At 45.2% G+C, this 26,483-nt stretch overlaps 1 long non-coding RNA gene across 2 annotated transcripts; it reads right to left on the bottom strand.

Moving 5' to 3' along the window:
• Positions 1-3,233: 3,233 nt before the first annotated feature.
• Positions 3,234-14,265, bottom strand: LOC126526608 (uncharacterized). 2 transcript variants are annotated; one of them, XR_008611468.2, is made up of 4 exons: positions 13,458-14,265; positions 9,143-9,328; positions 7,165-7,326; positions 3,234-3,522 (listed from the first exon to the last, which is right to left on the bottom strand). It is a non-coding gene; the product is annotated as an uncharacterized lncRNA (long non-coding RNA). The 2 variants fall into 2 exon arrangements; XR_011896238.1 differs by having other exon boundaries at positions 3,234-3,519.
• Positions 14,266-26,483: the final 12,218 nt, after the last annotated feature.

The following is a 26,483-nucleotide window of genomic DNA, read 5'->3' as shown; positions in this document are numbered from 1 at the left end:
TGTAAGGGGGGGGGGGGGGAGGCTCACGTTGCCGCTCGGCCTCCTCCTTATAAAATTCGTTGAGGAATGAAATACATGAGTAATGTCTGCATTGCTATTGCAAAAGATGCTGCACACGAATTTTTGAACGCTACGTACTGTCAAGCCAACTAAAGTATGTATCATTGGATAAAATAATATGCCCGTAGTTCCCAAATATTGTGCCCGAAATAACTGATATCAATTCTTGCATGTTTTTGCTTATTTAAAAAATAAAGAAAGTATCACACGAGTTTTATAATTATATTAGTTTGAAACCAGCAAAGCAGTGGATGCCGCAGATATGAAAAATGAAAAGGTCATGAAATGAACAAGTTGAGCAGAAAGATTTTAATGAAACTGTCATTCACGAACATTGTTTGCATTTTTGTACATATGCAACCGCCAGGGGAAAATCTCAATGACACTGTCCTTTGTTCCAATCTATTGCGAAAGAGCATCTGTCATCGGTCCTGTATTGTAATGCCACTGAAATTATATTCGCAACAGAGAGCACACATAAAAACCAGGAGTTCTGCAAGATATACGAGGGCGAGTCAAATGAAAGTGAGCCAATGCAAATATATGAAAACCGGGGTACTTTACTGAGAAATAGTCTCCATGAGCAATTAGACATTCGTCCCTCTGACTAACGAGTCATTCGATTACCGTCTCGTAAAACTCATTGGGTTGCTGCTTTAAACAATGTGTAACTGACTCTTTCACGTCATCGTCTGACACGGATCTGCTTCTGTTGAGTTGTCTTTTCGATTGCACCAAAATGTGGAAGACGCAAGGTAACAGATCTGGGCTGTATGATGATATTTAAGCGTTTTGAACTACAACTTCGTCAGTTCTGTCTTAGCCACACCAGCGACGTAGGGACGGGCATTGTCGTGGAGTAAGATGATCCCATTCGTCAATTTTCGCCGTCGTTTGTTCTTGATTGCTATACACAGCCGATTCGGCTTTTCACAAAATTAGAACCGATTGACAGCCTCTCCAGGCTTTTCAAATTCGATCAGTAATGGCCCATCACGGTCGCAAAAAAAGCCAACAACACCTTTCCGGCCGAACTGACGGCGTTTGCTTTCTTTTGGGGTGATGAATTCCAACGTTTCCACTTTAAGATTTGTCGCAGTGTGTTAGGCTCGTAGTAGTGGCACCATGATTCCTCCCCGGTCACAAACACAGACAAGTAGTCACTGTAATTGGGATGCGGGATCAGATGAGTCAAGGCAGGGCCGAAACTCTCCGTCTTCTGGCGCTGGTTCAACATTTTGGAAATTAATTGCCCACACAAGAGCCGGTAACCAAGATGTTTATGAAATATGGTGTGAACCGAATCCTAACTGATGTTCACAAGCTCTGCCGATTCACCAATGCTTATCCTCCGTTCTTGTCTAATCAGCTCATCAACCCTTGCAATTGTGTCGGTGGTGATTGCACGATGGCTTTTGCCGGGTCTTGCATCGTCTTTGCAACTTTCACGTGCTTCTTTAAACAGGTTGCTCCAATGATGCACAGTGGCCAATGAAACACAATGCTCAACATAAACAGCAGCCATACAGAGAGAGAGAGAGAAAGTGAACTTTAATGAGCACCAGCAGTTCAGTCGGCTGGGCCTAGGCCTCCCACGATGGGACGTCGAGGTCTTGCCTCTTCGCCGCTTCGTAGGCCTGCTGGGTCGCCCAGAGTTGGTCGTCGAGATAGGAGCTGCGCAGGGCGGCATGCCATCTCGACGAGAGGGTCACGGGATTAAGGTCTTGGTATTGTTGTTTGCACTCCCATAGCATGTGGGGGGGTGTTGCCGATTCAGTTTTCTAGACCTTGCACGTCTGGCTCGGGTAGATGTCGGGGTATATAGTGTGATAGCGTGTGAGGGAGGGGTATGTATTCGTCTGTAACAGGCGAAGGGTGGTTGCCTGTGCCCTGTTTAACTTGCGGTGAGGGGTGGGGAAGGTTCTTCTTGCGAGGTAAAATGACTTTACAAGGTCGTTGTATCTTGTAAGGCGGTCGCGTCCTGCGGGTGCACCTGCACCGTCTCCGGCACGGTTGACTAGTCCTCGTGCTACGGAGTGTGTAACCTCGTAGAGGTTCGTGAGGTGCGGGTGGACAATCCGGCGTGTGCTGGGATCCAGACGAAGGCGATTTGATTTTCAGACGAATGCGGGGCTTGTCGTAAGATACGGAGTGATTGATGAGAAATACGACCTTTGATGTAGTTGTTAACTGCTGAACGAGAATCGCTCAGTATGGTGTGACAGGCTGGGTCAAGAGTGGCCAGGGCGATGGCCACTTCCTCGGCCTTCTCGGCATTTTGGGTAATGATGCTGGCAGCATGTCGGAGCAAGCCGCCTGCTCTGGTAACCGCCGCAAAGCGCCGTCCATCTTGGTACTCAGCTGCGTCGACGAAGGTGACGCCCGCGGTGTTGGCGTAAGCTTTGATGAGGGAAGTAGCTCGTGCCTTCCTGCGTTCTTTGTTGTAGTCTGGGTGCATGTTTTTCGGAATAGGGCCGGCGTGTATCCATTGCTGAATGTCGCGTGGTATTGGGTGTTTGTCTCCATGTTGACGGTGGTAGGCGATATTAAGCTTGTTTAGAATGCTGCGGCTCGTTTCCGTGAGAGTCAGCCGCTCTACACTGTAAAAAAAAATTTTCCTTACTTTACAGAAAATTTGCTGGTAATTTGTTACCGAACACTCTTCCGTAAATTAAGAACGGTCATTTCCGTAGAACGGACAACTGTAAAAGAGAGACCGTAATACAAGATACAAGTGCTTCTGTATCTAGAAAACGGAAGACTCTGTATTCTGAATCTGTACTATAACCGTTAAAGCACGGTGCTTCTCGTATTCAGAAAACGGAACACACTGTATGCTGAATTTGTACTATAACCGTTAAAATACAGGTGCTTGCCGTATTCAGAAAACGAAAGACTCCGTATGCTAAATCTGTACTATATTCATTAAAGTACAGGTGCTTCCCGTATTTCATCTTGCAGAGCATATCCATTGTTCGAAGAATGTGCCATCGGGGACAAAATTGCCCAGGACGTGCGAGAGTCGACCGAATTTTATGGTGCACTATTTGCTGGGATCCGCCGTGCTACCATCTGCGTTCGGAATGTGCATGCGTGACCCACTGTTTTCAGCGGTCTTGAACAGAAATGCAATTTGGTCAACGCTCGCACTTCCAGGGTACTTTTGCCCACGATAGTACATCGCCTTTAATGCAAATGTCATGAAGGCAGCTCATAGACAAAGCAGCAGGTCACCATTGAGAAAATTGTCTTGCCAACACACTGACATGGCTGCAGAGATAAAACACTTTGCACTTTGTGATATGAATGCACTGCATAGCATATATACACAAAGGTGCAACATTTCAGTCCTCAAGTTCTTAGATCACAGAAGCAACTTCAATTTCTTCAATCACTCGTCTTGCACTTCTTCCTGGTGAAAGTTGTTCTTGACCCAAAATGCTTGCAAGGATAAACTTGCTGCTGTTAGGAGAATAGTATTCGTGAATATCCATCCTAAAGAAAGCGGCAAAAAAGTATAATCACAGAACACGACAAAGCAGTAACTTCTGTGTTAGAAAAACATGTAAGTAGACCAACATTGTTGGAACAAGGGATGTTGCTATAGCCAACATTTCGGCATAGGTGCTTGTCATTAGGGTAGCAAATGTTTTTCTTGGCTGTGTTGTTTTGGATTGTGCATAGCTCAGAGGCCCCTAGCCTCATTGGGGGAGAAGAAACTGGTGCATATAATAGGACAAGAGAAGCCAAAGTGTTAAAATAAAGGAAGGAAGGGTGTGCTTAGCAGTGGTGATTGTGATGGAGCAGGTATGAACACTACTGTCAGTTCTTGCAAAGAGTAGGGGTGACCAAAACAGAAAATGATGTACACATGTAAGCAGTCATTAATCCAGTAGACCTAATCTTCCGAGAAGACAAAATAGGTATCAAGATAAACAGTTTCCACTTTTGGAAAAGGAAAATGAAGAATTAAGGAAAATAAATTTTGTATCAAGATGCATCTGGTTAAGATCACTGTAAATGGTAAATGAAGGCACATTACGAATATATATTTTGTTAAAAGCCGATGAACAAAAGATATATTAACGAAATATTAAAAAATAGGGACATTAAAATTAAATTGGGTATGACCATAAAACAGTAAAGAACAGCCTGTGTAAAAAAAATGGGATGGACAATATGATAACCAGGTGCAAGATTGCAAAACGTCGAGCGCTGTTTATATTCATGCTGCTGTTGCAGCTTCAAGTTTCTGTCTTCCTGTGGAACCTCTGTCTTACTTGAACAAGGAAATGGGTCATTTTTTTAAACGAGTCAGTTCATATGCAGTTCAAAGCTTCAGCATTATTATATTGAAAGAAAATATTATGGTCAGTTCTCCTGGGTGTGCTTTCATTCACCAGTTATTTCCACCGGTGTAAGCTCAAAATTTAATGGTCTAAATGGACCTTAGCTCCTCGCAAACCATTAGCTGGTCTTTTTTTTCAACACAGATGCCTGCACATTATATGTGTTGGCAGGAGTGCTAGCGAACTACATTAAACTTGTTGCCACAACCAAAGTGAAACTTGGTAACAGTGATTAAAAAAAACCAGCATTCCACAATATTGATTCAAGTCGTCTGGAAAAGTTGCTTAAGTTAATGTACACCCCCCACCCCACCAGACACAATTATACACCACACTGACTCTCATGGTGTCAACCATGCTATTATAGCACTAGGCATCAAGTAGGAGAATTAGAAGATAAGAGGGCACAATGCTTTTTGTTAGAACATCAAATGTGCTTTACATAAATGCTACATTCCAACTAACAAAGGAGCAGCCGACAGTGACCAATGCATACGAAAGCTAATGACATTCTGTGCAGCAGAATGTTGACGATGAGGTGTTATGCGCACAAGTGCACTCACTCACACAAAATGACATCCTGCAGACAAATCTTCTGCCAACATTACAGTTTGAAAAACACCACAGTGGAAAGCAAAGAGTGCTAAATTTGTTGAAAATTACTAAAAATTATTCGATTATTCATTATCCTTACTGTTCGTTAAAGATTCACAGATTGTTCCCTACGGGTGCTGTAAACTGCTTTTATAGTGGTAGCAACAATGATCTGCGGCACAGACAAGAATAAATGCTCATGAAGTTTATGCACGAGTATACCCTACAAATTACACCCCATTTCACATTCCAATGTGGTAGAAGAGGAAGACGAAAAAAACTACTTTCTCGTGGAGGATGCATACCCCAGAACAGAAGAAACAAGTCTACCTTAACCATTGCTGCTGCCGATGCCTGTGCACTAGCAGTTACATATAATATGGCAGTTACAATTGTTTTTCCACAAGCACTGCAAGCTGCTGCCAGTTTACCAGTACAGAGCTGTAATAAATTTAGGGCAAGTTAAAGCTCTCTAATGGATTCATCTTATATGACACAATTGGAATGCAATATTCTGCAAATAAGTGAAGAGCGATGTGCCATCCCATACAATGAAACACCTTTGAAGAATCTGAATCACCACCTGCACTCTAAGGCAGTTACACCCTTTGGAGTGCCCCTTCTGCCACACAACAATAATCATTATCTGCCTTGATGAGTTTCCTTTCTTTAAAACGCCACGCCCGCTACTTTCCTTTCGGGAATGCTATCATGCTGATAACGCACATGCCGTTCGTTACTGGAAAGTACAGGGCTCGCAGCGTTAAAGAAAGGAAACGCAACAAGGCAGATGACGATTATCGTTGTGTGGCAGACGGGGCACTCCAAAGGGTGTAACTTTGCCTAAGATTGTGGGCCGTGATGAGGTAAAAGAGTGTGTTCTGTGTAAAGTAGTGCACCTGTATAACCTAAAGCTGTGGAGAATGCATTTAGTATCAGCTGTGAAGGTTTCTAATTTTAATTGCACACAGTAAAAACCACCATGCAGTTTTGCAAAACGCAAACCCCCTACCTTTTTGTTGTTCAAAGGCAATGACACGTAGGGCCATATCATGTACATTATGAGTTTTGTTCCGAAACAATCAAAGTGAATAGCACCACCTTAAGTGTTATGTGCCTTCTGTCTCACCTTTTCTGTCAAAAATTGTTAGTGTCAAATGCTGCGATCGGCAAAAAAAACGGATTTCTGGAGCAATATAAAGTATTAAGTACCGTGATCTCAGTTCTTTCACTGCTGTTTAAGCATTATCGGGTCCTAAAGTAAAAAAACGAGGAATTAATACACGCATCTTTTACGTCACAACCCTCATGAGGCATTTAGTAGTCTGGATTATAAAGGATTCCAGATTTACAACGCAGGACAGATTTTATTCCACTGAAAGAATGGCATCATTCCAATGATTCTGCATTTGGTGCTATATTTATTTGTATTTAGTTCCGTTGGAATGTGTGTGTACTGTCAGCGATACTGCTTGACATGTTTTAGATTGACTGCTTTCTAAATTTAGGCAAATTCGTACTCGCAAATAACCTTGTATGACACCAAGAACTTGCTTAGCAGGAGTATTTCTAACATTTGCAAGATATTAGGCTCTTGAATGCATATCTAAGCCTGGGGTGCACGCCGCCCCCTAATCTCATCAGCAAGTTTCTGTAACTCATCTACAAGGTATGTTATGATGATTGTAAAGTTGCTTGAACGGTAGAAATAGGGAATTTAAAGAGGTGAATTATGCAGCATAAGAATGATGTCAGCAAGAAGCAAGCATCAAGAAGCACTGTCACTCAATGCGCATAGACTATCAAACGCAAGAATTATTTGGGATGAATTAAAATTCTGGCATTGGAACGAAATGTCTTTTAATCTATATATAAACTGATTATTCACTCTACTACCACTACCTTTACCAGAAACATTCATAATCATTATCCTATCTATGCCACATCATCCTAGCTAATATTCAAGCCTTCATAAGCTGCTTTTTTTACTGCTAATTCTCTGTGGGAAAGCGGTGCCCGTATGAAGACCATGTCATATACTTATTACCCGTTTTTTGATAAATGATAAGGGAAAAACTTCACACCAAAAATGCGTTGAGCTTGAGCAAGTTCTACGTTTGAAGCTGTTGATTCTTTTTTCCCTTTGCCATCATTGACCCACCTGGTTAGCTAAGTAGACAGAAAAGCTGCAGGAGAAAGGTAGGTGTGCCAAATTAGACTTGTGCCCCAGGGGACCTCTTCACGGTCACCGGAGGAACTGCCTGTGGCCTCGGCATCTTCCTTGAGGGCCATGGCCATGTCTAAGAAACCTTGTCTCCACAGGCTGCATAAAGAAGGATAATTTTCTGAGCCAAGTCTTTTTCTTAAGAGAAACCATTTAAGGTGTATTCGTGGCTTTGCACCACAAAACTGACACATGACTGGCCACTCAAGACATTTTATGTGTATTCGCAGGCTTATTCCGTGGAAAAACACTTTTATGTAGCACACAATGAGTAACAGTAACAATAAAGTGTATAAGGAGGCTTTCATATTGCTCTACAAGTTTTCATTGACACATTTCATTTAATTATTTGAGATATTTATTAACTAATTAAGAATTATGTAATTAGGCAGAATGCAAAATATAATCAGAGTAGCTCCAAGCGACGGCAAACAAAATTACTTTCATTTTGTCTAGTTACATCGCATTTACATATTTCTAAATCTTGGTGCACGATAGTTAAGACACCCTGTAGATCAAAAAACAATATTACAATTTTCATAATCATCTCTTGCGTTTTATTGGTGGCTATGGCTGCTTCAAGTTATTCTTTCAGTACGGTACAAGCAGTTTTGAAGTGAAATTGTTTTGCATCGAGGGCGGTAATCTAGGAAATCAAGCAAAAGGTCAAGTTGTGTTCACTATTCAGATGTTTAACTAAGAAGCTGCAGGAAAAGGAAACAGGACACAACACCTAATAAACAATGCAAAATTTGAAAATTTAAACTGAACAAGAAACCAGTTTTTGAAAACACTGAAAAAAGCCAGCAGCTTATGTCGAATACACCCTTGCTATGTACTCCAAGTGAAGTTGTTACCGCAATGCTTGGGCACCATATGAACGTAACAGTCAACAACTTTGAGCAGAATATTAGCACCAGTAAATGAACTGGCCTTTGAAGATTCTTGATCTTAAATCCTCAACGACTTGTTCTGGCGTTTAATCTGTCGAGCTCAATCTGTATTCTCAAAAGCTGGCTCTCGGCCATAATTTCTCTAAACGCAACATCAGCTTAAATCTCAAGATAGGGTTGACCTGTAAATAAAGTGGATAATGCATGGCGAACATCATGAACACTCTTACATGTTAACCAGAGGGTTCACTCATGCAGCCATGAAATTGTGATGCAGACACGATATATTGAAGCTGGTTTTGTGAAGTGTTTCATGCTTCCAAGGCTTCTTCTCCAGCTGTGAAAGCTGTCTCCACTAGCTAAATAAGCGATGAGAATAAAAAAAGAACTTCAACATGCTCACAATACGCTGGCCATTTGCAAGTAAACAGCAGCCTTTTTGGGCGCCCAGGTTGCCTGGTGCAAATCTACTATGCCACAGTACTTGCGTTACCCAGTACCAGCCACCTTAAAATGCTACGTGTTCAGAGCCCTTTCGCTCTGTTTTTTTGCTTTGGAAACAGTTTACCATGTGTTCTGTAGGTGTCGAGAAAGGGGACAGAAAACACTGTGCACCAGTGATTTCTAATGTTTTGCTGGATGCAGCACACCGCACCGGATGCAGGTGAAGCCAGTGGAAATGCGGTGTCATGCAGGCGCTTGTCCTGGAAGCAGGGCATATGGTGGACTAACTAGTGCGTGCGATCAGATAATATTGCTGCCGAAAAACTTTTCTTTGTGGTTTTTCACATTTTAGGATGTCTCTACATGTCTGGTAAGCGCTTTTATGACAATCTGAACCCGTATACGATAGTGTTCTCTTACATCAAGCTTTTTCTCATTTACCAGTGTTTCCATTGCACGCCACTTATGTTAGCTACACTGTAGACACTGCAATGGAAAAATTCTGGACACCTCGAAACACTGCTTGGGTAGTTTATGGCACATCAGGCAGGCATGTTAGGGGAAGAAACGCCACACACCCGTGCAAACGAAGTGCTGCCGCAAAGTTGTGAAGCACCAACTTCCGGGACAAGGTTGGCTTCAGTCGAGGGTGCTCGATGTGCTGGCCATGCCCTGTAGTAGAGATCAGTGATGTGGACCCTTTTATACTGGCTGTCTTTTCTGGTCGGAACCTTGGCAACAGCTTCCACCATACTTTTTTGAACCTGCAACATGTGGTGAGAAAGTCATATCACTGTGCGTTGATTGTATGGCTTTATTGTTCTACACATTCTATCAAATCATTAAAAAATAGTTCGCACATTTTTACTACTGTATATAGACAGTCTAGTTGCTAGACACGCGAAACGTTACCATCCCTCTGACAGAATGCAACAATAGAAGCGTACAATGTAAAGCTACACTAAAATTTAAATTGATGTGACACCGTATGAGCATACAGTATACTTACTGTATGCTCTAGCCCTGTGTCAAGTAAAAGTTAATCGTCAATCATTTATGGTGTATTTCTACTTATTCTGGGTCATCAAACTGTACAATCAATGTTCCAAGTTTACACATTGTTGGCTTTTGATTGCCTATGTGATCCGTTTCCTACTTACACATGCAGTAATCCCAATGTAATAAGGAAAAAGAGTTAGAAAAAGAAATGCCCTGATAATCTTCCACATTTGCTGAGGGCAGGAACAATGGCCAATACCATGTGGTTGAAGCTACATAAATACTCCGTTTTCACACAGCTTAATTGTTCAGCAAGTAATAAAGAGGTACGCTGTGCGCCTCTGCATAACCAATAACGTCTGACTACTTGACACTGTACTAAGGCTGCTGATTGATAGTGTTCGGCAGTGCGTCTTTGGTTTTCTGATATACAGAACTGTTTAGGTACCAGTAGTTTACTTTCCGATAAAATGGAACTTGGAGCACTGGTCATTTGCACATAAATAATGCGACAGCAAATATAACACAAGGATAGGAATATGGGTCTCTTAGAATAAGTACATACACATTATGAATATATTGTGATGTGATGCCACAATGAAACAGAAAGCAACGCATAGAAGTGGATGGCACTTCCATGCCACCAAGGTTATTGGACAGACAGTACTTCAGAAGTGCCCGCAACACAGTCAAAGAAGGCAAAGCAGCATTTCTTTGCGTTCAACACCATGCATTGGCGGGCTAGTTGGTGCGAATCCATAAATACTTTGTTTAGCGCAAAACAATGGACACAAGAAAGACGACCAGCACAAGGCGCTACTCTCAACTGACATCACTTTATTGCGTCACTCCTTTATAGATAGTAGAATCTAGAAGAACATGTGCAGTGAGCACCATGTGCAGGGACCACCAACAACCGATCACAAGAGCGCACTCATGCGACGGGATCCAAAAAACCATATTGAGCACCGCACAAGGTTAAAGAAGGCACACTAATGCACTGTGACCCCAATGACTGTATGAAGAAAGCTTCCGATAACTCTCGGGCGGTGGTATCACAGCACTTTTTCTAAATCATAGTACCACGAAACATGGCTTTGCACTTCCATATTTTACAATGTTGAGCCAAATGGGAACCTGTGCCTGTTGGTATGGATCGCTTATGTTCGCAATGTTTCGTGATACTACGATTTTGAAAAAGAGCCGTGATACCACCGCCAGAGTTATCGGAAGCTTTGTTCATACAGTCATTGGGGTCACAGTGCATTAGTGTGCTTTCTTTAACCTTGTACAGTGCTCAATATGGTTTGTTTGGATTCTGTCGTATCAGTGTGCTCTTGTGATCAGATGTTGGTGGTTCCTGCACATGGTGTTCACAGCGCATGTTCTTCTAGATTCTGCTGTCTACAAAGGAGGGACGCAATAAACTGATGTCAGTTGAGAGTAGCGCCATGTTCTGTCGTCTTTCTTGTGTCCATTGTTTTGCGCTAAAAAGCAATTATGTATTCCTTGTGTGTGTTTGAAGACAGCTCCACACGCAGTAGCGATTCCAGTATTGCTGCCCAGTGGTTTAGCTCGCCGCAGCTTGAAGTGCCACAAAATATAAGGAGAGAAACCTGCATTATAGTTTTGTTGCAAACAAAAATATAACGTGAAGTGCATTCTGAGGCCAGAAACTATAGAAAAAAATTTCATGATGCACCACTGTGCAGGGTTTTATAGCAAAGTCAAATACATTTAGTGTAAATATCACACTATGATGGTACACAATGGTGGTAATCTGTAATAATATAAAAGGTGCCTTAATGTTACAACAAAAGTTGACATTACATAATAATAGCCCTGTAAAATTTAGCATGCAGGGGCACCACTTGGTTAAACAATAGTGATGTAATGTCTATGTACACAAGTATTGCCCATGCATTTCTGCCATTGTCCAAATGGCATAAATGAATGGGTAATACTTGTATACATAGATATTACATCTCTATTGTTTAACGAAGTGGGTAAACTATGTCTGCCTCATACAAGATTAGAATTAAACCATAAATTATGTATAGTCCCCCTAACAGTAACACCTCATTTGAACTTCACAGTAAGGAGACGTCACCTATATAAAGTTTATATGTTGAATGTAACGAACCCTCATTACAGCAGCGCAGAGCATTCCTCACATTTCCTTACGTACTCAGAATTCAGTCATCACCGCAACACATATGCTACAACATCGTCACACAGTGCAACTCACGCTTACACTACAGAAATAAACCAAACATGTTTAGGCCACTTGTACTGCAGTATGAGCAATAGTGTCGGGATTATGAAATTCCCCACGAAGTCCTCCAGGTTGCCAAGAAACCACAACGGTTGGCCCCGTGGTACGATTTCACGCAGTTGTGCGACTGGACATTAACACATTTAAGGAAAAGAGACACTTCTCACGACCACATTATACAAGAATTCGGTGCTCTTCAGGACCAATATCAAGATCACAGGCAATTCTAGACTGATGGGTCCAAAACAAAACAACACGTGGGTGTAGGGGCCGTAACAGAAAATTCAGAATGAAGTATTCGTCTACCAAAACATGCCTCTGTTTTCACTGCTGAAGTTTACGCTGTATGGGTTGTAGTGAAAAAGATTATCACTGGCAAGCACAAAAACACAGTCATTTACACTGATTCCTTAAGTACACTGAAGGCTCTAAACCTAAAATCTGAGTGCGAACCCCTGTTAGGGGACATACTAAACATGGTCGCACTTAACAAATATGGGAGATCAATCCACTTCTGCTGGGTACCAAGTCATGTTGGGATACCGGGTAACAAAGCAGCCGATAGATATGCATCGATGGCAGCGAACAAAGAGATAACAAACACAACACTTCCATACAAAGATAGCATCCGCGCGATTAGAAAAGCCTTAACGGCGCAATGGCAACGCGAATGGGACCATTGTGCTGACAACAAACTACATCTCACGAAACCCATAGTTGGCGAGTGGAAGTCATGCTACCATCAGGAGCGGTTCATCAATGTAGTTTTATGCCGACTACGCATTGGGCACACACACCTTACACACAATTACTTACTTACGAAAGAAGACACACCAACATGCGAGAAATGTCAACAGCCACAAACAGTTGTGCCCATATTACACACATGTATGCAGACTGAAACACACAGACGAACACTTTTGCACAAATTATAGCAACTACAAATACCTTTACACCCTGCTCTAATTTTAGGTGATGATCTGCTAGTCCCATTATGTGCCATTCGTAAATTTCTAGACGACACTGTATTTTTTACATAAAATATAGATTATTAACAAAGCCTTTTCCTTCACTAACTGGATTTTAAAACACCTCATGTTTGGCGCAGCATAGCCTTAGCCGCTTTTGCGCCATTAAACCCCATTTAACTAAGTAAGTAAGTAGACGCCTGTTGATGCCAGCCTCCCCCAATGCTAAACTGTGCTGCATGCTTTACAGAGAAATTATAGTGGTATCACTAAACTGAAGCTACTCAGGACTGCAGCATTGTAGAAGACATCTACAAATGTCCCATTTCATGTGTAACAGCCTGAATTGCTTGCACATCTTACCAAGTGCAAATTAATATTACTTCTCCTTGTTTAGTATTTTTGCCTGCTAGACCACAATTCAATGTCATCAATATATTAACATATTACCTCAAAGAACCTAATTTGGCTTATAGATTAACACCTTCGCATACTGCCACAGCTACACTCTGTCATATGCGTTGCAACCATAAAGGAGTGCTTGCCCACCAGCACTCCAATGTCACTAACAGTGATCACCTACACAGCTTGATCCAGGTGGCAGTCATGATTCAGGTGGCAAATAGCTAAGAGAAAAAAAAATCCACTCACTTTGAGAGCTACAATACTGCGATAACTTGAGAGAGATGGACCCATTGCAGGCTGCCGACCTCTTCTCAGCTCCAGCACAACAGCAACTTGCCTTTCAGTAAAAGAAAAGGATTGATTAGTAATGATAAGTTACCTTGTTTTTGCTGAGTATCAATACAATCTGACTTTCATGCATATCCACTCTCCGCTTTATAATACAACTGAATTATTCGTAAAATAAAAGAGTCAATGATGATACCATTCGCTTCTCTTGTATGTCCAATTTTTTTCGCACTGATACCCCGTTTACTGCTTGCTTACTGACACGAATGCCTTGACTGCCCAGACATCATTCGAAGCAACACGTCTTGCTGCACTGCAAAAAGTTGCACCGAGGAAACACAGCAGAGCAGCCAGAGCAAAGAACTTTTTTTTCTGGTCACAATTAAAACGTGCACCCAAGCAAGAAAGTAACGATCACAGGTAGTGAGCGACTGCTATTGCCTCGAACGTTTATTTCCGTATTTTAAAAGTTCTTGTATCGGATACAGTATGCTCTCAAGCCAATACAAGCGTCAATACAAGTGCGCAACTGAACGCAGTTTTATTCTACGCTTTTAACGCGAGTGAGCAAAAGGTTAGAAGTACCTCACGGAAATTGCGATCGAGCCGATCGCGCTACGACTGGAATCGATCTGAAAAGATAGGGTGATCCCTTTACCCATTCATGCGTCAGTTTTGCCCTAAGACGTTGCATAGTGGTCTTTTGAAACAATATTTCTGTTCGCGACACCTGCTTACCACACATCACTTTAACACCTACGTTATGCAAACCAAATAAGATTAAAATGGGCTTACCTCATGAGCAAGTTATGAGTGCGCGTAGACTGTTGAACAGCCGTTGAGAGCAAGCAGGATATATCCGTGTCCAAGCGCATACGTGCACCCAAACACAGGACAACTTCTTCGATGCCGCAGCGTGCAGAGTTTTGTACACGAAGTGAAAGACATCCAGCGCAAATATCTCCGCGCAATGACGGCAAATGACGAGCGCACAAGCGTACAAAACACAGCGACAAATTCGAAACTTTGCCAATTCGAACGTGCCGAGACCCAAGCAGCGTAACCATCCACCGTTTCTGTTCTTCGCTCCCGATGCGTCAATCTCTCTTCCTTGGAGTCTTGCTTCACTCTTGAGTACAAATCAAGAGATATTTACTGCAAATTAACAACTTTTACAACACGACACGAAAAATTCCGGCTGACTACACATGTGCAGCTCCGTCTGCCATTCCTAACGGACGCGCAGCGCGCGCTGCCCCCTGGTGCGGCACTCTGTGAGCGCGGAGACCAGAATCGGTTTCGTTTTCGCATTTGTGCTCTAGTTACTGTATCGTACCAGTTCAACGAGCACAAGCTATCTTGGCACGCTGGAACGACACGTGCCTTTCCTTGGCCTCTATTTCCACTGCCCCCTTTCCCTCGCTCTGGTATAAAATGCCCAGCGCAATAAATATAACAGTTCACTGTTCTCTTGAAACGCCTGCTGTTGGTTTCTTCGACCGGGACGCGGTCGATACAGTTACTGGAACTGCAATATAATTGCTTGACAATTAATTGAATTCTAAAAGAGGAGAACACTTTCTCTCCCACAAGTTAGTGCGTTTTATACAAAGGGAGAGAGAATGCAAGAAGCAGAAAGGCAGGGAGGTCAACCAAAGCGTTCGCTACTGGGGATAGCTAACCCCTGTGCTGCAATGAAGTGCAAAGCAATGCACTGCGATGCGTCCATAATCTCTAGTATAGTGATAATTTGGGCTGGTTGGTGCATGTAATGAACGGGTAAATAATGAGTTGTGTCATAACATTACCCATATATAAAGCACATGGAACTAAAGGTGTTGCATTCTAGGTCAAAAAGAAATAAAGCTTGAATCGTTACATCTCGGCACTGGGCATTCTTTCTTTCCGTATTATCTTTTTCTTCTTTTTGACAGTACACACAGTACTAGCACGGTAATAGGTCCTTCATCTTCAGTCACCTTCCATTAGTTTACACACATGTCGGTGCATGTTCGCGTTCTTTATTCTACCGTACAAGAACGAGCGCGCTTACCGGTCTTGGTTCAAGATGAAGCGCCAAATGTTTGCGATTACATCTTATCGCAAGAATTAACCCATGAACAGTGAAGGTTATGCGTAATCGATTTGTCTCAATGAATGGGCAGTTATTGTCAGAGACGAGATATTTTGTAAATATTATGGGAATGAATTAAACCAACTACATTGCAGTTCAACAATGCCCTTTGACACTTGGGTTAATTGCTTGCCGCATTCGAAAATTTCATCCGACCGTTGTACTTGGATCTGTAGGCCGCCAGCCCCCTTCGAGACCATTTGTTGCAAAATGTAAATGCCGTTACGGTCATTATACCACTCCCTGCGTTTCGGTACTGATTTAGAGAGCCCACAATTTTTGGCGTATACAGAGCACCAATGTCATTCCCAGTGCACCAGCACCTGAATGCTGCAAGCTTGTTTACGTATGCACGTATGTCCACGGCTCTTCGTTCACTTAAACTACAACTATTAACTACCAAGCGCTTAATTTGAGAACATTGCGAGAACACGCATATATTTGCGCATATGATCAGCGAGGCCCATATGCGCGGCAAACTGCGACCGCAATAGAAGATGCGTATATATATTTATACGATCTCTTTTTTCAGCTTTTGGTAGAAGGCTAGCTCTCACATTTTGTACGCATCCTTATAATGCGTACAGTTTGCGTGTTCAAATAAAATATTGTTGGCTGAAACTTTACGAGTACGAGCGCTCATTCAGACAGCTTAAGTTTTCTCACAATTATACGGATGTTCGCATAACAAAAATACGGAATCATGTCTGTTTCGTCCAACACAGTGTATAGCCGTACATATGATTACAGTGAAAATGTCCGTAAAGCTGAAAACGGAGAGCACTTTCCGTATATTAACGGCAGATTTTCCCGTATTTTTGAAATCTGACATAGTTTCCGTATTTTTACCCTGCAGTTCTCCGTATAATGACGGAAATCCTCCGTATAATGACGGACATTTTTTACAGTGTAGTTGAGATCGACGTTGGGCCTCGATTAACTCGCCTAGCGTGTTGTGGATACCTAATTGTAGTAGAAGTTCCGTGCTGGTGTGGTTGGGTAGTCCTGAGGCCTGCTTATAGGCTCCTCTAATGGTGATGTCCAGTTTAGTCTTTTCAGCTTTGTACCAGTTGAGAAAGGGCGCAACATAAGTAATGTGACAGACGATAAAAGATTGGACAAGGCGGATGAGGCTTTCTTCCTTCATACCACCTCGCCGGTTGGTCACTCGTTTCAGCAGTCTGGATGTATTGGCGGTCTGTCGAAGGATCTTTGAGATAGCCGTAGAGTTAGCTCCGTTGGCTTCTATGGTCATACCAAGAACGCGGATGCAAGTGACCACGGTATAGGTCTGCCATCCCTCAGGTTGACCTCTATTTCCTCGTATTAGCGTTTAGTCGTGGAGCCCCGCGGGGGGCGTCCACGGAGTGCGGGGCGGTATAGGAGAAGCTCCGTTTTTTCAGGGGAACAGCGGAGTCCCGTGCCTTCAAGATAATTTTCTACGACGTCAATGGCGTCTTGTAGGGCAGTTTCAATTTGGCCGTCACTGCCCTTTGCAGCCCAGATTGTAATGTCGTCGGCGTATATGGTGTGTTCAATGCCGTCGAGTTTTTGTAGTTCTTGTGCTAATCGGAGCATAACCAGATTAAACAGTATTGGGGAAATGACAGAGCCTTGCGGTGTGCCCGTGCTGCCGAGGGAGAGTTCCTCCGATCGAATGTCTCCTACCGACAGGAAGGCCTTCCGATTTGATAGAAAGTCTCTTACGTAGTTGTAAGTGCGTTCTCCAATGTTGAGCAAGGAGATGCGCTCGAGGATGGTGGAGTGCCTTATAATATCGAAGGCGCGCTCGATGTCGAGGCCCAAGATCGCCTTCGTGTGACTTGATGCTGAAGTTGAAGCGTAGCGTCTTGGGTGGAAAGATGCTGTCTTAAGCCAATTATCGAGTGCGGGTAAGCACATGTGTCTTCGAGGTGAGTGCTTACACGTGCTCGATGACCTTGCCTACACATGAAGTTAGCGATATGGGCCGGAGATTGGCGAGGCTAGATGGCTTACCGGGTTTGGGGATGAGAATTACTTTGGCCGTTTCCCATGTCGGGGGAATGGATCCCTGGCGCCAGCAGCTGTTGATGTATTCGGTGAGTTGTTGCACCGAGGGGTCATCTAGATTTCTTAGTGTTTTATTCGTAACACCATCTGGGCCTGGCGCCGAACGGCTGTTCAGCTTATGTAGGGCAGCATGAATCTCGGCCACGCTGAAATCTTCATCAAGGGCAGGGTTGGAGGTCCCTGTGTATGGGCCGTGAGGTTGAGTGGGCTCAGATGGGATGTACTTTTCACATAAGCTATACTTAACGTGGTCCTGGCCATGCGTCTTGCTTTCTGTGTATAAAAGCTTGGTGAGGCGATCTTGTTGATAGGAGCGGGTGGTGGTGCTATCAATCAAATGTTTGAGGATTTTCCACGAGCGGGGGTGGTGGAGCTGCCCGTCTAGAGAGTGACAGAGCTCTGTCCATTGCTGTTGACTTAGAACGCGGCAGTGTGCTTCAATTTCCTTGTTGAGAAGTGCGACCTTCTGTCTGAGTCTCTTATTGAGCCGTTGTCCCTTCCATCTAGAGAGGATGGATGATGTGGCATCGATAAGGTGGGCGAGTCTACTGTCCATGCGCTCAGTCAAGGCGTCTGTTGTGATAATGCGGGTGGCCGATTTAGTATCAGACAGTAGATCGCATGACCCTGATTCTATGTCGGTATTGGGAGTGTCCGTCGTTGCTGTTACACGGCGTTTACGGAACGCATCCCAGTCCGTCCGAGTAAAGTCCCTTGTTCTTCTCATAACGGCTATTAGGTGTGGGAGAGTAATATCGATGGTAGAGTGATCACTCCCGAGGTCGTGTTGGGTGTTGCGCCAATGGGCGTTGTCTGCGTTTTTGGTGAAAGTGAGGTCTGGCCTCGTGTCTCGTTCAGTAGAAGTGCCGAGGGGAGTGGGGAAGCCTGGGTCAGTAATGAGCGTAAGCCCGTGATCATGGGAGTCTTGCCATAAGTTACGACCTGCAGCAGAGCTGTGTCTGTAACCCCATCCTGTGTGCGGGAGATTGAAGTCACCTCCGATGATAAGGGGGCTGCTGCCGGCGATGTTAAGGGCCTTTTTAAAGAGGGTTAGAAATCGGCTATGGCGTTGAGATGGAGCATTGTAGATATTGAAGATAAATATTCCTTCACTTCCTTTTCTGTGCGGGATGAGCTCAATGAAGAGGTGTTCGGTGCGCCGATCGTTGAGATTGTGTTCGATTGCGGTAATTCTTTTTCAAACGAGTGTGGAGACTCCGTGTGGAGCGTTGTTCGCAGTGCAAGAGTGATATCCTGGAAGGCTGACCGGAGTATTGTGCGTTTCCTGGAGCAAGATTACGTCGGGTTGACATGAAGTAGTACGGAGGTGTTGACGGAGAACGGGTTGTTTATGGCGGTAGCCTCGGCAGTTCAATTTCCACAATGTTGTGTCAGTTTTAGTGTGGTTAATGATGAAGGATAGGGGATGCCATACAGAGACTAATTTCTTTTTGGGAAACACCTTCAGCTGTCAAAAATCTCACGACACCACGCTATTCAGCTTTTGGAGCGTCCATTATGTCACGCAATCGTGTTCAACGCAGTGTATGATAGCATTAAAGAACATTGATCCTCGCATATCTGCCTCTCACTTTTGTAAATGAAAGATGCCTGTGTGCTACGCGCTTCCATCGCAGATAATGAACAGAACCACTATTGCGCAGGGTGGGTTGGTTCACTTTCATTTGACTCGCCCTCGTACATCAGAAACACGAAGATAAAATAGAGTATACAAATGCGCAGATACAGGTTCATAAGGTGCAAAAAGCGCAACTGGAAACAAATTTCGCTGCACGTATACACAAAACCATGCAAGGAAATATATAAATAAAGGAGTAAGTCTCAAATAAAGCTAAATATCTAGGACAAATTAGTGTACATAATGGGTCAAACAAGGCAAATAAACATGCAGCGCAATGGCAGATTCACAGATCATAGAATCCTAATGTACGGGCCCCCTCCCTCCACTCCCCCTGGTGTATCGTGCGCGACGGAAAGCGGCACGCTTCCTCCCCGCTTTTCTCTCTTGCGCACACAAGACTGACCCACCTTCTGCCGTCCCAGTCTCATGCGAGATCTTGTATTCGATTAAGCTTGTTTTACATATAGCACTTGATGCAAGTGAGGTTCCCAAATGTTTTTGGTACGCGGACACCTTCCTTCCACTTTTATAGGCTGTGATTTTTTCACTATTTCTGATTGCATGGATTAGTTGCATCAACTATTAGATAACACGAAAGAGGCTTTAAAGTTATCCATGACATATCTGATAACACTAGGTAGCAATTTCTAGACCTGAGTTTCACTTTAGAAAATCGACACATTGACATATTGAAAAGAGGTCTTCCTTTGCTATGCCTTCGCACTGTCTTGCTGAAGTCTTGCGGGCACATGAATACTATTTTTACTGTGAAGATATTGTGACTACAATCGATCCGGTACCCTCTTTCATTATTATCAAGTGTTCCGGTAGTAGACATGACTCTACTCAAAAAAATAAGACGGCCCCAAGTGGTGCCATAAATGCAAAGGTTCGCCAACGACCTGAAAAAGGTTGCGGGCGACCGAAAAAGGCTGTGGTGTTTTCAACATCAACCAAGTTGTCGAGGCCCTCTTCCCGTGTTCAAACGAAGAAGTTGAAGTTGGCGTGCGAGAAGCATGCTCAGCCTTCCATCCTCAGATATGGCTATCGCTTCCGTACGGTAAAAGTGCCGGTGACCAAGCAGCCATATATTGAAAAATAAAGACCTGAATCTCGCACAGAAGGCCAGCAAACACTTCGAATAGCCACCAGCCTAAAGTGAAACACTGTTCTCCAAGCGGTAACACCAAATACGTCGTATACAAGAGCATATGTGCCGACTCCAAAGTGACTTATATTAGGAAAAACAATCTAAATGAACATATTAGAGCATACGAACCGCGTCAGTACCATGGTTGAAGTAGCCAGAAATATCGCCGAACATTAGAAAGATGTGAACCAGAAAAATCTGTTCTATGAAACGTAAGTTCTACAGAGAGAAACCCACTGCAGGAAAATGCTATTTACTTCAGTCACCTCTCTTGCAGAACACGACAAACATAATCCGATCTATGGGCAGCTTCCCCCCTCACGTAGTCATGGCTTGCACACTACAACAAAAAGGAGAAGAAAAGGGGTTGTGACACATCCGCTTCCTGTCGCTGGTACCACCACATACTGGTTCACACGCCAGTGTTTGGTTTCGTTCGTCTTCCCTGTCTGCCAAGGATACAAGGAACGGTGATCATCTCCGTATAATTTTTTCCAATACCATTGTAGCGCAGTACTACGCGGCACGATGGTGTCGTAACAAAAGACGATGAGGACACGCTCAGCACGGCGACGGTGCGTGAGCAGTAGAATCGGCGGAATAAGGCTTCCGCCTGAGTGAGCGGTCTGGGCTAAAAATATAATTTGTGCACACCAGGCACCAGCACCTCTCTGATTTTTCTTCACGTACAAATTGGTGACCCGGACTTCGCGTCATCGCTCTCAGCTCCGGGTGCCTCAGCCGTTTCGCTGGCCCTACCGTCGCATGGAGCTCGAGCCCCGCTGTCTTTGCCGTTCGCCTGCTATCCAGTCAGTCATGGCCTCGGATTCTCCCAAACAAGTACGGCAGTCCACGTGCCACTACCCAGCGATCCCGAGGTCTCCACTCTCAAGCTTCCGGAGTTCTGGTCGTTGGACTCGCAACTTTGGTCCCTTACCATCGAAACCTCGTTCCGTCCCCACTGCATGCATTCGAAGTTGACCACGTTCGACCCCATTGTTGCAGCGCTTCCACCTACTACTGCTGCGATTGTTTGCGATGCTCTACGCTCCCCGCCTGTCGATCTCCCTATACCCCATTAAGCCGACGGTCATCCAGCACACCAGTGTAACGGAGCGGCGTAGATTACAGCAACACCTTACAATGGAAGAGCCCGGGTACCGCATAGCTTCCTATTTATTGGATCGCATGCAAGCCTTGGCTGGAGACCTAGCTCCTTCAGCCGACAGCGCATTCCTTCAGGAACTTTTCCTGTAGCGCCTTCCAACGCAGGTGCGCATGATCCTTGCCGCATCTTCATTCTAAACTCAGGAATATCTAGCCGAGTTGGCCGACAGCATTTCGGATGTCAATTTTTACCTGCGTGGAAACAGTTCATTGACCTCCTGACCCTCGTATCGCATCTCGAAGCTAACAAGCAGCTTACACGTTAAGCAGCATGGCTGACAGCTAAATTCGCTGCCATCCGAACACGCTGGCTGCGTTCTTCGTCACGAGCTCGCCGCCCAGGCCCCTATTACTCTGGACGCCGTTCTCCTCTTCCCGTTACGCTTTCCAGCTACCACCGTCACTGTGGCCCTCGATCAAAACAGCGCCGCAAGCCCTCCACTTGGACGGGAAACAGTTGGGCCGAACATTGACGGTGACCACTGTTCCCGTCCCCAGAACCAGTCGCCTTTTCTACTCACCGACATCCAAAGTCCGTTATCTGGTCGACACTGGCGCCGAGATTTGCGTTCTTCCTCCTACGTTGGCTGAGCGCCACTACCCTCGCGGCTCTCCTCCTCTCACCACGGTCAACAAATCGATCATCCGGACTTACGACGAAAAGTCGGTGACGCTAGACACCCTCGTTATTCATCGGTGGATATGTGTCATCGCGGCCGGGAGCCAACACATAATCGGAGCCGACTTTCTTTCGCACTACAACCTCATCGTCGACGTACGGAAAATCCGCATCCTCGACTCCGAGATGAGCTTAACCGTCCAAGGCGTTTCCTGTCGCGCTCCAACACCCTCTCTTCTCCAGGCACACATTGCCGTTCCCGATCCTTGGTCAGCCGTCCTTACTGATGCATCGGACGTCTTCCGACCCTCCTCCTTTCAGTCCTCGGTTACTCACAGTATGACACATCATATTGCTGCAAAACAGTATTGGCGATGACGAAGAGGCGAGCAGTGTGAAGACGACGAGGACGATTGGAGGCTATCGCGGGCTGTTGCCTCTTGGCCACGCGCGGCGTATTCCCTTGTAGATATACTTGTATATAGCTTTTCGTCTGCGTCTTCCAACGTAACATTATCGCCCCAACTGGCCTTCCCATGTTTCCTTGGGCTCGTCGCCTCGGGCCGGAGCGTCTAAATGCCGCCCAAAAGGAGTTTGAACACATGCTTGGTAATGGCTTCATTTGTCCCTCCTACAGTCCATGGGCCTCGCCATTCCATATGATGCCCAAGAAGATGGGTAACGGGCGCCCCTGCCGCGATTACCATGCTCTCAACATGTTCACTGTACTGGACTGGCACTCAATACCTCGCAGTCAGGATTTTACGTCGGCACTGCACGACTGGACTATTTTCAGGAAAGTCGATCTGGTGAAAGCCAACCAGCCGCTTTCTCTGGAAGACTCACCTATTCCAGTGACCCTCATTATAACGCCCTTCGGCCTGTTCGAATATCTGCGCATGACTTTCGCTCTTCGAAATGTCACCAAGACCCTTCAGCATTTCGCTGAAGAGGTATTACGGGGCTTGACGTGCTACTTGTCTATCTTCACGACATCGTCTGCCTACAGCACTACCACAAAAGCTCATACGCTCCATCTACGTCAAGTGCTCCCAAGACTCAGCCAATTTGCTCTTGTCGTTAACGGGCCGAAGAGCGTGTTCGGCGTTACGGAGTTGGATTTCCTCGGCCATCGCGTCAACGTTCACGACATTCGTCCAATCCCGACCCGCGTTACAGCCATCCGTAGGTTTCCTCAGCCATCCACCACCAGGCCTCGCCAAGTATTACCGCCACCTAACTCCTCGCAGCGCCACTATACTGCAGCCTCTCCACGCCATTCTCTTATCCATGCAAAATGCGACGCCCCGACATCTGTTACGGTTGACGCATCGGACACATCTGTCGGCTGGGTCTTCCTCACTGGTGCTTGGCAGCCCATCGCCTGCTTTTTTAAGACGTTTGCGCCCCATGAGCGCCGTTGCAGTAAGGTTGACCAAGAGCTGCTCGCCAACTTTTAGGCAGTGAAGCACTTTCGACACTTTCTTGAGGGACGCTCCTTCCACGTTCTAACCGACCATAAACAAATGACTTCCATCGTAGCGTCCAGCAGCAATCAGACAACTCGCCTACATTTCTGAATACGCCAGTGACATTCGCCACGTCAGCGAAAAATCCAAGGCCATTGTCGACGCATTTTCTCGCACCGCCATCCATACAATGCACCGCAGCCGACAAATAATGGACCTCGCGGCCATGGCTACCGCCCAGAGTGTCGACGCCGAGCTCCAGATGTTTCGCAAGCGCGGTACCTCACTGCTTTTGGAAAGGTATCTTGCTTCCTCACTGCGACGTGCCTATCGTTTGCGATACGTCAAACGGATGTCCTCGTCCTTACGTGCCTCGCGCATACCACCAGGCCTTCTTTGATGCCCCCCATTCTTTCGCTTATCCTGGCCTTCGCGCAACCCAGCGACTCGTAACTTCTCTTATGAACAAAAGCTTAGAGCGCTAAATACACAAGAGACGCAGCAAATAAACACATACACCACACGCGCGTGGTGTGGTGTGTTTCTTTTTCTGTGTCTTTCGTGTTTTTAGAGCTCTAAGCTTTTACCAATATGCGTTGCGAACTAGCCCACCTATCCATCCATTCGTCACTTCTCGTTGCGTTTGGCCCAGTATCAAAGCAGACGTTCGTCATTGGTCACGCACGTATCTCAACTGTCAAGAGTCTGAACTGCATCGCCACACTGCGATTCCTCTTGGCATATTCCCGTCTCCAGACGCCCGCTTCAGCCATTTACACGTAGATATTATTCGCCCCTTTCCTCCCTGCGGGAACCATCGCTGCCTGTTAACCTGGATTGAAAGATTCACCAGATTGCCTGAAGCGATGTCCCTCCTGGACTTAACGGCGGAGCCGATAGCTCAGCACTCATAACACACTGGATTGGCCGCTACAGTGTCCCTTCCACCATTAGGGCTCACCATGGTCGCCAGTTCGGCTCAGCATTGTTCTACAATCTATGTCGGCTACTCGGCGTCAATCACATCAGGAGGACCTCTTACCACATGATATGCAATGGGATCTCCCAACGTTTTCACCGCCATCTGAAAGCTTCACTCATGGCTTCGACTTTTCCTTCATCTTGAATCGAACGCCTTCTTTTCGTCATGCTTGGCGCACACACTGCTCTTCGCGGTGTCTATTCCACCAGGGCCGCGGAGCTTACGTCTGGCACCACTACACAAGTCCCTGGCGAATTCTTTGGCGACTCGCTCACACTGTCTTCTGACGTTTCGGAATACGGCTACCGTCTAAGACGTCCTTCCCGGCGTGTATACATCAACCGTGGTCTTGAGAACTGCACGTACATCTTTGAGCGCCATGCCGCTGTGTCTTCCCTTATGGTGCATGAGCGCAATCTTAATCCAGTTAGTACATGATGAACTTGAATAAGGGGGTACCAGCGAAACACAAAGGACGCACGAACAAGAAAAAAGCGTTAGACAGTGTCTAACACCTTTTGCTTGTGTGCGCGTCTTTTCTCTCTCGCGATACCCCCTTTTTCAACTTCCCTTGCGGCCCCTGTATGATGATCCGTTCAAAATACTCAAGCCTGCACCTAAACACTTTCTATTGTACATCAACGGCCGGATAGATACGGTCTCCGTCAACCGTCTGAAGCCTGCCTGCTTGGCCCATCACGCTTTAGCGACTTTCCTGTCACATTCCGCCCCGACCAGGCTAGTCCTATTCGCCGCGTCTGTTTGGCATCTCCGCCATCCACGCTTCGCTATTCATCCAGCTCAGTGAATCCTCACTAGAAGGCGAGCTCTTTAGAGCGCCAGTACGTGCCACAATGGTCCGGTCACAAAATACGAAGAGGTCACACCGAACACGCTGGCAGCGCACGAGCAGTGGAATAGGCGAAATCAGGCTTCCGGCTGATTGTGCGGGCTCGGCTAAAAATGTAATTCGTGGGCACCAGGCACCAGCGTCTGTTTGGTTTTTCTTCACCCACACCACTGCGAGGAAGGAGGCTAATTGGATCAGAACTACTGGGCATAATAAATTCACTTTTCGGATGGAGTCGCTACCAAATCCTTATTTGTCAAAACCAGGCAGGTAAGTTTCGTGGTGGGATCAGATCCCGGTCGCGACGGCTGCATTTCTATCGGAGTGAAATGCAAAAACACCAGTAAACTGTGCTGTGGGTGAGAATTAAAGAACCCCAGCTGGTCAAAGCCAATTCAGAGTCCCTCAATACGGCATGCCTCATAATCAAATTAAGCTTTCGGTGCCTAAAACAACAGGAGGGTAATTCTGTAGAAGGTTTTTAGTTCTCTTACAGCAAGGTAGGAGATATATATTGCGGAAAGCAAGCACTTATATTATCTACTTATAATCTACTTATACTCGAAAGCAGCTTTAGAGACAATAATGCCATATAATTTCCATGGTAGAACTCCTACAATTTCTACAAAATTCCGTAAATACGGCCACCTGCCTCCTTTTCCTGCAGTCAGATTCGTTTGAAAGGGGTTCCTAGACGCATTGAAATAACGTGAAATGAAGCAGTGGACAGATTCACTACCGCAATGCATACCTTAAATGGAATGACATCACTATCATTTTCTGCATCGCAATGCCAAAAGACCGCTTCGCAGACTAACCCGTAAACTATCAAAAATGATGCGGTTCGATAAGAAGACAAAATTGTGCTTTTTGTACAAGGCACACCCTTTGCTACGCTTCTGAGGAAGCGTAAGGAAAG

This window comes from Dermacentor andersoni, chromosome 8 (genome assembly GCF_023375885.2).
Source record: "Dermacentor andersoni chromosome 8, qqDerAnde1_hic_scaffold, whole genome shotgun sequence".
Taxonomy (NCBI): domain Eukaryota; kingdom Metazoa; phylum Arthropoda; class Arachnida; order Ixodida; family Ixodidae; genus Dermacentor; species Dermacentor andersoni.
Note: the sequence above shows the minus strand (reverse complement) of the source record. Positions and strands in the feature narration are given on the sequence as shown.